Source organism: Podarcis muralis, chromosome 3 (assembly GCF_964188315.1).
Source record: "Podarcis muralis chromosome 3, rPodMur119.hap1.1, whole genome shotgun sequence".
Classification (NCBI taxonomy): domain Eukaryota; kingdom Metazoa; phylum Chordata; class Lepidosauria; order Squamata; family Lacertidae; genus Podarcis; species Podarcis muralis.
In genome coordinates, this window is record NC_135657.1 from 51,150,012 (window position 1) to 51,162,343 (window position 12,332).

A 12,332-nucleotide genomic window follows, 5' to 3' on the forward strand; every position below is an offset into this window, starting at 1 on the left:
TGTGCTATTCTTGCTACTGTTTTTGTCACACACCCAGGACATCTGAATTGCATTTCATGTATTGCGAGTTCTGCAAGGCTTTTCTGCCAATAAACTTTTACTTAGGCACTTCCAATCAGTGTAGAGCAGGGAGAAGTTTTCAGCACAGTACTACATCCATGCATTGACTTGGATGGAATCTACACACATGTAAAAAACCATTCTGAAAATGCTTTTTTTAAGTGTTTTTTTTTAAAAAAAACAAACATTGAATTTTCCATAAGGCTTGCCATCGCCATCTAGTGTCACATTGTATATTGGACTTAAAACACACTTAAAACGTTTTATTTGCAGCTATACACTGAGTCCTTGGTCTGTGTGAACATACAGAGCTGGTGCACAAGGCCCACAATTTCTTATCATTTGATCATGCCCATGCCTGAGGACCCTCCGATGCCTTTGTGAACTGAATCTGTAGAACATTGTTGTGTTTGATGGAAGGGGAGTGGGTATGAAATTTCTGTTTGTGGCCCTTTATTTGTCCTGGTTCATTCACATAAGTCACCACTTGGCACTACATTCATAAAGTGGTTATTCTGAATGTGTGAAGGGCACTAGCCCACAGCTTCAGTAAACTGTAATAAGAGTTGTTACAGCAAATCAACACCATGTTTTCATCTTCAGCCAATTGACAGGAGTACACTTTCCCCTTCTGATCATTGATAGTGTTTTGGCATCTCTCTCATCTTTGACACCCCAGAATATGCCAGACCTTTCCCTTGGGGCAGACATGTGTCCATGGAGAGATGGACTGACTTCATTCTTGTATGGTCTACCTCCTATCCACCCGAGAGCTCCTATTTGGGAACTAAAAATGCATATCAATTTCACTTATTTATAGTTTCAATGTCCCACTGCTTGCAGTCATAATTCATTTCACAGGGACAAACCTCAGCATGTGGCTCAAGGATACTTAAAAGACTTTGACCTGTCACAGTCACACCTTTTGCATTTTATTTATCTTTCTCATCTGTGAATAAGAACAAGCAGCTTCAGCAGCGACTATGGCACCAACTTTGTAGCGGAGCATCCAGCAGCAACATTTAGCAACCATCATTTCCACATCCATTCCTTCAAAGTTAATTCTGCGACAAGCAGGGCCAGCAACAAAACATTGCAGCGTGGAGTGCAGTAGTTTCTCTTCCCACTTAGTTTTCTCACCTCAGCCCTGTCAGTCAGCATTTCGTACCCTCCAAGCATGCTCAGTCCTCATTGGTCTGTTTCCCCCCTAAAGTTTTTCACACTGTGTGGGTGGTACCTTTTGGCTAGGTAGGCAGTGACACTCAGCCTGATTGTTGGAAATAAAATGAATTTGCTAGGACGATATTTCTGTGTACATCTGCCTAAGAGAGGAGTATTGAACTATTGAACTAATGCTTCTTTTTGAAATGTGTTTATGATTTGAAGGGCAAAGTTTACTTCCCATGTTGAATATGCCACTTTCAGGACAGGTGCATCTCTAGCCAGTCCAGAAGTCTAGTCCATATGCTTGCAGCCCTTCCAACTTTGTATATATCATAGAGCATATCTGAACATTTGTTAGTCTTGTTCAGGTAAATGAGTGCAGATAATTGAGTGCAGGATTGAAGCCAAAATAACCAGAGCAGGAAAGCTGGAAAATTCAAAAGTTAATGTATATTAAAGATCATTAAATTAAGGGTTTGTCAGCTTTTAAATGCAAGGGGTAGGGAGAATAAGGTTTGTGTGACTTTAATAGCTACATGGCAAGTGGAAATTCAACAGCTGAATCTTATCCTGGCATGCAGATGCAGTAATGGGGTAGAAATTTCAGCAAGTCACACAGCTCTGAAAAGCACAGTAGTCCTGACAGAAGAAGAAAAAAGATAGCAAGCTTAACTTAAGGTGACATTTCAGTGCCCCTCCCCAACACCACATGAAGGAAAACTGTTAGAATGAATACATTTCCCACTGTAAGAAAAAGCAAAAAAAATTCCTTCCAGTAGCACCTTAAAGACCAACTAAGTTAGTTCTTGGTATGAGCTTTCGTGTGCATGCACACTTCTTCAGATATCTGAAGAAGTGTGCATGCACACGAAAGCTCATACCAAGAACTAACTTAGTTGGTCTTTAAGGTGCTACTGGAAGGAATTTTTTTTGTTTTGACTATGGCAGACCAACACGGCTACCCATCTGTAACTGTAAGAAAAAGGTCTCTCAAGTTTAAGGTCATATCAGCACCTCACAAAATGATACAATAAATAAATACATTTGTCGCACACTCAATATTTTGAGTGCAGTGTGATTTGTTGCTAAAGGAAAGCTGCTTCAATGAGTTACTCTCTTTGTATTTTACTGACCTTTGAAAAACAACAACACATTTTTGTACAGAGGTCACAAGCATGGCTCCTATTGTGTTTTGGTTTGATCTAAAGCCAACAAACAGCCCTTGAGAAAAGATTAAATAGTAATCAGTATTTAATTCCTTTTATGGCTTGATGATGAGAAATGTTCACCCCACCTCAAATTAGTAAGTAATGAATGTCAACTGAGACTGCCAAATGGCACCAACTTTCTTTTAGAGAATCCAGCAACATACAAGTTCATGACGGAGCAGTAAAAAACAGGGAATGTATTCTTTCCTCACGGAGAAAGCTGAAAGTTTGGTGAGTCAGCCCAGAGCAAAATGGATGCATTGCAGTGTCGTCTAATATTCCAAATGCAAAACCAGTTGTCTGTCCTTCAGAACATGAAGCAAGTTAGGATCTAAAGGATACGGCTCTGCGACTGAACAGACTTGAATGACAGGTAGGCCACCGAGAAAACATTATTTTTATTTTATTTATTAATAGATGACTACACCACACTTCATTGCATATGTTGAGGATAGCTGATTAGGGAGAGTCTGGTGAGATGAATGCTCCTCTCTTCCTTTTCTTCAGAAAGAGAACTGCAGTTTTTCACTTTTCTTCAGGAGAAACCATTCCACTAACTGCAGTTCAAAAAAGGAAGGAAGAAAAACCCTTCTGTGACCTGCTAGTAGCCGATAAAGGAACAGAAGCTGAAAATGCTGGATGCTTGCCATATCTAACTAATACAGCAGGTGCAGCTATTGCTCTGTACCCTTCAGGATCAGGCCCTCAATCCAAATGGGAATAGGAGACTTTGAAGAGTTGTGCAAGCAATACCATAAAGTTTGCCAGTTTGTAAATTTTACATGGCATGTTACATTTTCAGTAGTAGTAGTTAGCCACACTTCATCTTCAGATCTCAGGGTGGTTCGCAACATAAAATGACAATATAATAACCACAAAATTCATAGTAAAAATAAAAACAATTAAACTAATAATATCCCCAAATCAGTTTTTTCTCTCTCAGTATGTTTGCTTTTAAAATGAAATAAAAGGAAAACAATACATGCTTCATGGGTTCAGCCAGATTTTAAAACCAGAAGGGCTCCTTAGGGCAATGGGAAGGAATCAGTAGCCCTCCAGGTCTGGCTGGACTTCATTACCCATCTGCCCCAGGCAATATGGTCAGTAGTCAGGGATGACTGGATATGCAGTCAAGCAACTTCTGGAAGGCCACAGATTCCCCATCCGTGTATTTTGCAGAGGAAAGAACAAAATGAGACTTGCTTCTCGGTTGTCATGCATAGGATTGTAGTCTAAATCTGTTTCCTTGCCCTTCTCCCTTCCTCACATGCCAAAAATATTTTCCCCCTTGCAAAAAGACACTCATAATCCTAGGATAAGAATCATTTAAAAATAAATATATTATGCTGGTAAGAGAAAACATCTTATGCTTAACACACATACACACACTACATAATTCCATCTAATGTTTTGATCACTCTCTTATTTAAACAGATTTAACTTGGCAAAATGGCAAATACTCGATGTTCTATTAATTGCAAACTTATGACTAGGAAAAGTGTTAGCAGCTGCTTTGAGGTAAAGAGCTCCCTCCCTCTCTCTGTGTGTGCGCGTGTGTTTGGTTTCCTCAATGGCAGCCACAAAACATCCTAACAAAAAAAGAAAGGAAAGGAAACTGTCAAGAGGCAGTCTATTTATTCATACCCAAACACCAGTTTCCATGGGAATAAATTTAGTACTTTGTGTGGAGACTGAATGATCCTGATTATAATATACAGTATACTACTACTAAATTGTCCATCACAGCAAATATTATGCCACAAATATTTCCTCTGCTTCCTTCCCAGTCCCACAAAGGAACTTTCCACTGAAACATTGGGGTTGCCAACTGGGAATTATCAAAGCCTGCTTGTATACTTTTGGCATCCTATTGATATGTAGCAAAAAGCAGATAAAGATTCAGGTAGGTACCCATGTTGGTCTGATGCAGTCAAAATAAATGAAAAAAAAATACAAAATTGTCCAGTAGCACCCTAGAGACCAACTAAATTTGTTCTGGGTATAAGCTTTCATATTCACATCATCATTATAAGCACAATTATCCACTATTGCCTGGAGACCCATATAGGCATGACTAGAGACCAGCAGGCAGAGTGAGACATTTGCCTCAGGTGGCAAATTTTGGGTGTCATGATAGGGCAGCAAATTTTTACTTACTTGATTTCTTGTTAGATAACTGCCTGGAAGGAGGAGAGGTGCTTGTGGGGTTTTCTGCCTCAAGTGCCAACATGACCTTGGGTATTATGTGCCATGACTTGGTAGGGGCAGAGACGGACTTTGGTAATTGTCAGGCGTGCCGTCAACAGTTCACTGGCTATCTGCCTAGTGAAATCAGAGAGGCAGAGAGAGCTTTTCAGTTCTTTAATTTTAATCCACAGGTACACAGGAAGACATGGAAAATATACCCTCTCGCTTGAGCCGACATTGCCGCTCCAATCCCCAGCAAATACTTACTAGCAATCAGATCCCTCCTGCTGCCTGCTAAGGACAGTTCTCTTTGGGGCTTTCTGCTCTGAGACACACAGCACACGTCTTGTCCTGGGGAAAAGAGGTGGCTCTGGCAAATTCTCCAGAGACAGCGTGTCACTTGGCTGATGCACTGTTTCTAACACATCTAACTCCTGTCTCTGTTCACCACTACCTTGCTCCTGTTTGTCGTCACCCATTATTTCCCAGCTCCTTCTTTTTCTTTGGGGTGTGACCTGTCTCAAACCACCACTCCATACTCTCTCCCACTACCTCCTCTCTAGAAGGCTCTTGAGGTGGTGGTCTTCACCAGTTCCCCTCATCTGCCCAGTCCCTGACATCAAAATGGCGCCCTGAGCAAGGGCAAAATTTGGTGCATTCCCCCCCCCCCAAATTTTTTTCACAATAATTCCTTTTGGTACAGCTGCTTTTTCCTGCATCTTCTCAGTAGGCACCTGTATAAATATAAATATAAATTGCTTTATTATTGTTGTTATGATTATTGTTACTATTAGTAGTATTAGTATTATTATGTGCCCCCTTGGCTTGGCACTGTGTGCAGGGGAACTTCCTGTACCACCCTAAATCCAGTACAGTGGGACCTCGGGTTACATACGCTTCAGGTTACAGACTCCGCTAACCCAGAAATAGTGCTTCAGGTTAAGAACTTTGCTTCAGGATGAGAACAGAAATCGTGCGGCGGCGGCGCAGCAGCAGCGGGAGGCCCCATTAGCTAAAGTGGTACCTCAGGTTAAGAACAGTTTCAGGTTAAGTACCGACCTCCAGAACTAATTAAGTACTTAACCCGAGGTACCACTGTACTGGGAGGGACATCATTTGCTGCTCTGCCTCAGGCAGCAAAAATGTATTGGGCCAGTGCTCTCCTCCACATCCCCACATTCACTACTTGTGGGCTTTCATGCGACCCCTTGTATAAAACAAGTTTTAAAAAATGCAAATCCAGACATACACACAACAGCACCTGTGGGATTTCATGGGCCTGTAACACTAGCTGTGGGACCCTTTGTATGAAACAAGTCAATAAATGATGTGACTAAAATCTCATAAACATACTGGATGCAGAGGAAAAAAACACCTATTGTTGCTTGAACCACCTCTTCTGACAAGCAGCATTAGCAAATGGTCAAACTATGTAGATGTTTACCTGACTTGTTCTGTGCTTTAAATGACAGCACATATCGAGCCTTTAGGGCAACAGCAGTGATATGCCTATTAAAGCTGGCACATGACAGGATGAGAAATCTGATGACCTAAGATCAGTCGGGTCACATGAGAACTCATGGTCTGTCTACTCCATTGGATCAAAGGGCTGTAATTTGACACTCTAAGACTTTGAAGGAAAGCAGTGTGGGTGTGGGTGTCAGGGGAGAAACTGTTTAGGAATCCATTATTCAGATGCTTCCACACACACCGTTTTGGGGTAGCAGTCACCGTAATGTCCTTGCCTCGCCTTCCAGTAAGGTAATTGTGTAGGACATCTTCCCAGATATCACAAATGAAATGCTTAATTTATTCTGTTGCATTTTCCAAGGCCTTAAGTTCGTAAGGTCCATTGTTTAAAGAAGGTGGGGCAGAGTGATGGTAGTCATGACAACAAAGTCATGACAACAGTCAGGTGACAATGCACAATGTACAAAACTGCCAGTCCAAAGGATGATTATCGTTAAATGGAAACATTTTACTAAATCTCTACTGTACCTCATTCCCAGTATGTGTAGGTCATTTTTAGATTTTAAACCTGTGGGAAGGGCCATGTGATTTTCAATTCCTGGTGTGCAATGCCTGGTAATTTTAGGAGCATTTCCGCCCCCAATAAGAGATGATGTTGATGCCTGCAATCCACAAACCGATTATGCCAGCGTGTTTCTACTGAAGCCAATCAATCACATTGATCAGTTTAATGGGACTAATTCCACTTAAATTCAAGTACTTTAGCTTAGCCGAGGGAAGGATTTAAATCAGTATTCTCCTTAAAGGCTGCCATCATGTGCACTGATTTTGGAGTAAGTACCAGTGAACTCATAGGAGCATGGAAAGCTGCCTTAAACCAAGGATGTGTACACATTACCAGCTTAAAACAAACTATGTCAGAAAATGGGGGGTGGGGGTGGGAATGCTTCAAAATATAAAGTGTAAAGTGATGTATGCTGGGACAAAAAAAAAATCTTAATTTCACATATACGTTCATGGGGTCTGAACTGAAGGTGATGGACCAGGAATGCAACCTTGGGGTGGTTATAGATAGCTTGATGAAGATGTCAGCCCAGCGTGTGGCAGCTGTGAAAAAGACAAGGGATCATTTGGAAAGGAATCGATAACAAAACTACTGATATCACAATGCCATTATACAAATCTGTGGTGTGACCACCTTTAGAATACAGTGGACGCTTGGGTTGCGAACGTGATCCGTGTGGGATGCACATTAGCAAACCCGCAATGTTCACAACCTGCAGCATCTGCACACGCACAGGTTGCGATTTGGCGCTTCTGCGCATGCGCAACCCCCCAAACCCAGAAGTAACCTGTTCCGGTACTTCCGGGTTTCAGCGGGTCCGTAACCCGAAAAACCGCAACCTGAAGCGTCTGTAACCCGAGGTATGGCTGTACTACGTATGTAGAGTTCTGGTCACCTCACCTGAAAAAGGATATTGTAGAGTTGAAAAAGGGTTCAGAAAACGACAACCAAAATTATCAAGGGGATGGAGCAATGATCCTGTGAAGAAAGGTTGCAGTGTCTGGGACTTTTTAGCTTTGATAAAAGATGAATAAGAGGTGGCTTGACAGAATTTTATAAAATTATACATAGCCTGGAGAAAGTGGATACAGAAAAGTCTCCCCCCCCCCCCCATTACAGTACAACTCAGCCAATGAAGATGCACATGGGAAAATTTAGGACAGATAACAAGAAAGCACTTCTTCATATAGTGTATAGTTTAAGTATGGAACTTGCTCCCGCAGGAGGCAGTGAGGTCACCAACCTAGATGCTTCTAAAAGATGATTAGACAAATTGGTGGAGGAATGTTGGCTATGCTCTGTTTCCACAGTTGGAGGCAGCAATGGTTCTGAATACCAGTTGCTGGAAAGCAAAAGAGGGGAGAGTGCTCTTGTGCTCAAATCTTGCTTGTGAATTTCCCACAGGCATCTGGTTAGTCACTGCGAGAACAGAATGCTAGACTAAATGGGCCACTGGCCTGAACCAGCAGCCTCTTCTTATGTTCTTAATGCATCTCTCGGTGATTTCAAATAATACTTTCCCTATCCTGCCTGGAGATGCCAGGGTCCAAACCTGACCTAAACCCTGTGCCTAAACAGGACCTAAACCCTGACAGAGGTTATTCACATGTTTCCAATAGATGCCACTGCCAGCAAATCTTATGCTCTGTCGCTGAGCTATAGCAGCCATGAAATGATCAGCAGCTACACACCAGCACATCCACTACTTTCTGCAAGGGGGCATATGTGCCCTGGGCAGCTGGTTGGGGAGTGACTTCTGCAAGTCCCATACAAGGCCTTTTCAGAGAAATTTCTTTTGGATTCTGCCCAGTCTCCCCAATATAGTTATTCACAGGAAACTCTGTGCCAACAATTTCAATTAGAGCTTTAGCACTGGCGTCTATAGATGGAGCATTTTGTGGCCACCCCCAGGGTGAACATGGCACGCACCTGATTTTAACAACCCAGTTGAGGCAGCGAAATTTGGTTCCATGGGGGAGTTTGTCTTTAATGGGCATATTTTTCTTATTTTATTGGAGCAGGAAAAATCCTCTCTCTTCTGATCAGCTTCCCCAAATGACTTCTTTTCTTTATTGATTTGTTTTCCGGAAGTATTTTCTTTTCCTTCTAATGTTTTATTTATACACCAATGTTCACATTTTTATCCCTAGGAACCTTTTTAGGTCTGCTTTGTTTGCATTTGTGTTTCTCTATTGGAAGTGGGGAGGAAGTTCAACAACTTGAATTTCTATGGTAATTTTTTATAGTTCCGAACATCCCAAAGTGCTGTACATTTAATTACGCACTCACAACAAAGTGACTGCATGACAAATGTAGCCTTTGGGCTTTCCATGGAGGGAGAGAATAACAACCCCTTCCTGCAGTCAGGCGAGAGAGCGAGAGAGATGCCTGGCAGCCTTCTTGCAAATGAACCACAGTTCTTGGGTGCAAGGCACAGAACAAAAATAAAACCTATTATCTTAGGAAAATCAAAAGAAGAGCATAAGGGAAGCACCTTTTCATTTCCCCAAACAAAGGTAAAGCAGGAGGTCGACATCTGGCATTTGCCAAAGCTTAATTCAAATGAATGCTAAACAGTCAGCTCTGTGCTCATTCTTTTCCTCCAGCTGTACAGAAATGAAGGCAAAGTTAAAGAAACACAGGGGCCTACTCTAAGCCAAACATTGGCTTAGTGTGAACCAGAGGCGCCAAGTTTCCCCCTAGATTGAGGGGTGTGACATGTGGCACATGTGTGTGACATCACACGTGCGATACACACGTGTTGTCTCGTTGTTTGGAGAAGGCTGAGCACTTTGGAGGAGCCAGCCACTGAAGCTGCACTGCGCTCAGCTCCACGCTTGCCCTTCTCCGCCCCTCAACATTGAGGAGGTCCTGCCCCCTTCCAACACATACTGAGAGGGCTGAAGACACCTCAACCCCCCTAGAGTTGGCACGCTTGGCATTAACGCACAAGCATGCTAGCTCTCAGGGAGGAGATCGTGGTCACTTTGTTCCTCTGCAGTCGTTTTGTTGCTGAGATGTCCTGAGCTAAGTCACAGCTTGGTTTAGCATGTCATCTAAACCCAAGCTTGTGGTTTAGCTCTCCCAAACCACAAACTGTAACTACCTCAGGAAAGTTCATGCCAAATGTGGTGGCTGAACCTACAGAGAACAAACAGACAAACCATTTCCCAAGATACATAATAGATATTATAGTGGAGTTAAGAAGGATTTGATCCTCCCACTTTTAATGCATTTCACTGATAGACTGTTGGGTGTTACGTTAGCATTCTGTACAAAGGGAGAGTCTGAGTGAACAGATGTAAAGTTTTGTATGTCTTGCTTGCATTATGCTTCACACCAAAAGCAAACACTCCATATTATTTGGGGTCTGTTAGTCCAGTTGTATTTTACAATGGGTCTATGGCCGTATAAATAAATCCAATCAGCATGTTCGTTCTACATGAATGAACACCTGAAAGGGGCTCATGGGTAGAGTAATCAGAAGTAGATAAGAAACGAAGTGATATAGACGGCTATCAATCCATTTGGTGAGGGGAATTCAACTCATGGAACAGGGTTCGATCCTTTTTCAGCTCCTCCTTCTCTCTGCAGCCCCTGCAGCCCTTGAACACTTCCTCCAAGGTGGGGAAGCTTCAGGAAGAAGGGGGGAATTATGAAAATACACACAGAGAGAGAGGGGGGGATTTATGCACATTCACTCAGACCCTCTCATTTGCAAAAACCTTTAAAGCATCAAAGCCTGGATGGGACTGAACCTTCTATGAATGGATGGGCGCCTCTGGAGAACAGAAGACCACCTTTAACTTCCATCCATTGTGTTTTGAGTTTACATTGGCCACATTCACACACCATACACTTAAAGCACTATGATACTGCTTTAAACAGCCCTCCAAGGATTCTGGGAGCTGTAGTTTGCTAAGGATGCTGAGAGTTGTTAGGAGACTCCCATGTTGGCGCATAAGTAGAGGAGGGATACAGAGAGCCAAAGGGTTAGCATGTTGATACCTGATTTATCATACCAACATTGTTACATCTGAACTGTCTCTCTCTCTCGTTCTCTCTCACACACACTTATTGTGGGTCTTTTGACTGTGCTTTGAAAATCTGTAACTCATGTTTGAACTTGCAGCAACAACTCATTCTTCTCCTATCCATCTGAGATCGCTCCTACATAAATTAGAATTTCTGCTTCATTTCCTCTAATTTCATACCAATTTTGGTATTTTTTCATCACCTCTGCAGTAATGATCTCTATCGCCACGCCATTATTATCAGACCCCAATACAGTATCTCTTCCATCTCTTCAGCAACGATGCCTCTTTTACCCACAAATTCATTCTAATCAAGACTGGAAGCCAAAATGTTGGATCTAATAGAGACTGTGATATTTTACCAAGCTTTTACTTATATGCTGAAAATCAATGCGGCACAGAGATTGCTCTGCTAAACGAATGCAAGGAGAAAGTGTATTTGTGGCTTGCCTGAGCCAAAGGAAAGTGTAGCAAAAAGAAGAAAGATTATGTAATCCAAATTGTCTCAGCTACCTTCTTTATCATTGTTATTTGCTCTGATTTCTCCAGGGGTGGAATTCAGCATGGAATTTTCCATCTTATTTTTCATGAAACTTAGAATCATTTTAAAGAACAGGGTTCATGAAGGATACTTCAGTCAGTTATAAATCTTGAATAACAATTAGATTGTGTTTTACTTCTGATGAATGCCTGTTTCAATTCAAGTTAAAAATGATAATCAGGAAATTGACTCATCATCACTGACACATCAGTTTTTAAGGGATTGTTTTCAGGGGCCTTACAAACTTGTAACATGAGCTCCAACCTACACACATACCACAGGGGGATGCGTCCCATTTTGTCACTTGAGACAAAATGGGAATGTGCCCCCTGCTGCTTCCCTGCCCCCTTGCTGCCACCCCACTGCTGGCAATGCAGCTCTCTCGACTGCATTGTGTGGTGGCACCTGTGAAGTGGAGGTAGCGCCTGTCCGTGAAGTGCTAGCAGCGACAGCAGCTTCTGGCAAGATCTCGTCAGATTTTGCCAAAGTCTCACGACGTCTCACAATAAACCGGTGCCACTGCTGCCGCTGCTTCACCACTGGCAGCGGAGGCTGCAGAGCAGGTGGTGGAGGCAAGGGAGGTGCCACCCCTGCATACTATGCACCCCTCTCTCGATCTCCCTATGCAGGGATGTCCAGACCTATGGGATTTGGTCCTGGGCCAGGGAGAAACCAGAGTTGTGGGGACCTTTAACCTTGGAGGGACATTGAAGCATGCTGTGAAACTTCCTTTGGATTTTAATGCTGACCATGGAGAATGGGCTGATCTGCCGAGAAGGGCTAAAGACATTGTTAAGTTGGAGCTTCCCAGAGATCTACTCCTCAGTGTCAAAGGAAAGAAATTGAGAAGAAGATCAACAGATGACAAAGTAAAGGGCAAGTACAAATTTGAAGAAGATCTGCAGAAGGGACATGGAGAAGAGTTAAGAGCCTCGGATAGAAGATCACCAGGTTGATGGACTAGAGGGAATGGACAGAAAGGACTGACAGAACCCGAGACCAGGAAGAAGAGACGGTGGATGAAGATTGGAAGAAAGTTTAAAAATTTATTTAAAGAAACATTGTAAAGTTAATGAGTCTTAGGGAAATGTTGGAATGAAACT

General features: G+C 42.5%; 1 long non-coding RNA gene across 1 annotated transcript; it reads right to left on the bottom strand.

The window, feature by feature from the left end:
• Positions 1-2,819: 2,819 nt before the first annotated feature.
• Positions 2,820-4,852, bottom strand: LOC144327250 (uncharacterized). The gene is made up of 2 exons (XR_013392207.1): positions 4,590-4,852; positions 2,820-2,989 (listed from the first exon to the last, which is right to left on the bottom strand). It is a non-coding gene; the product is annotated as an uncharacterized LOC144327250 (long non-coding RNA).
• Between the last annotated feature and the right edge of the window lie 7,480 nt (positions 4,853-12,332).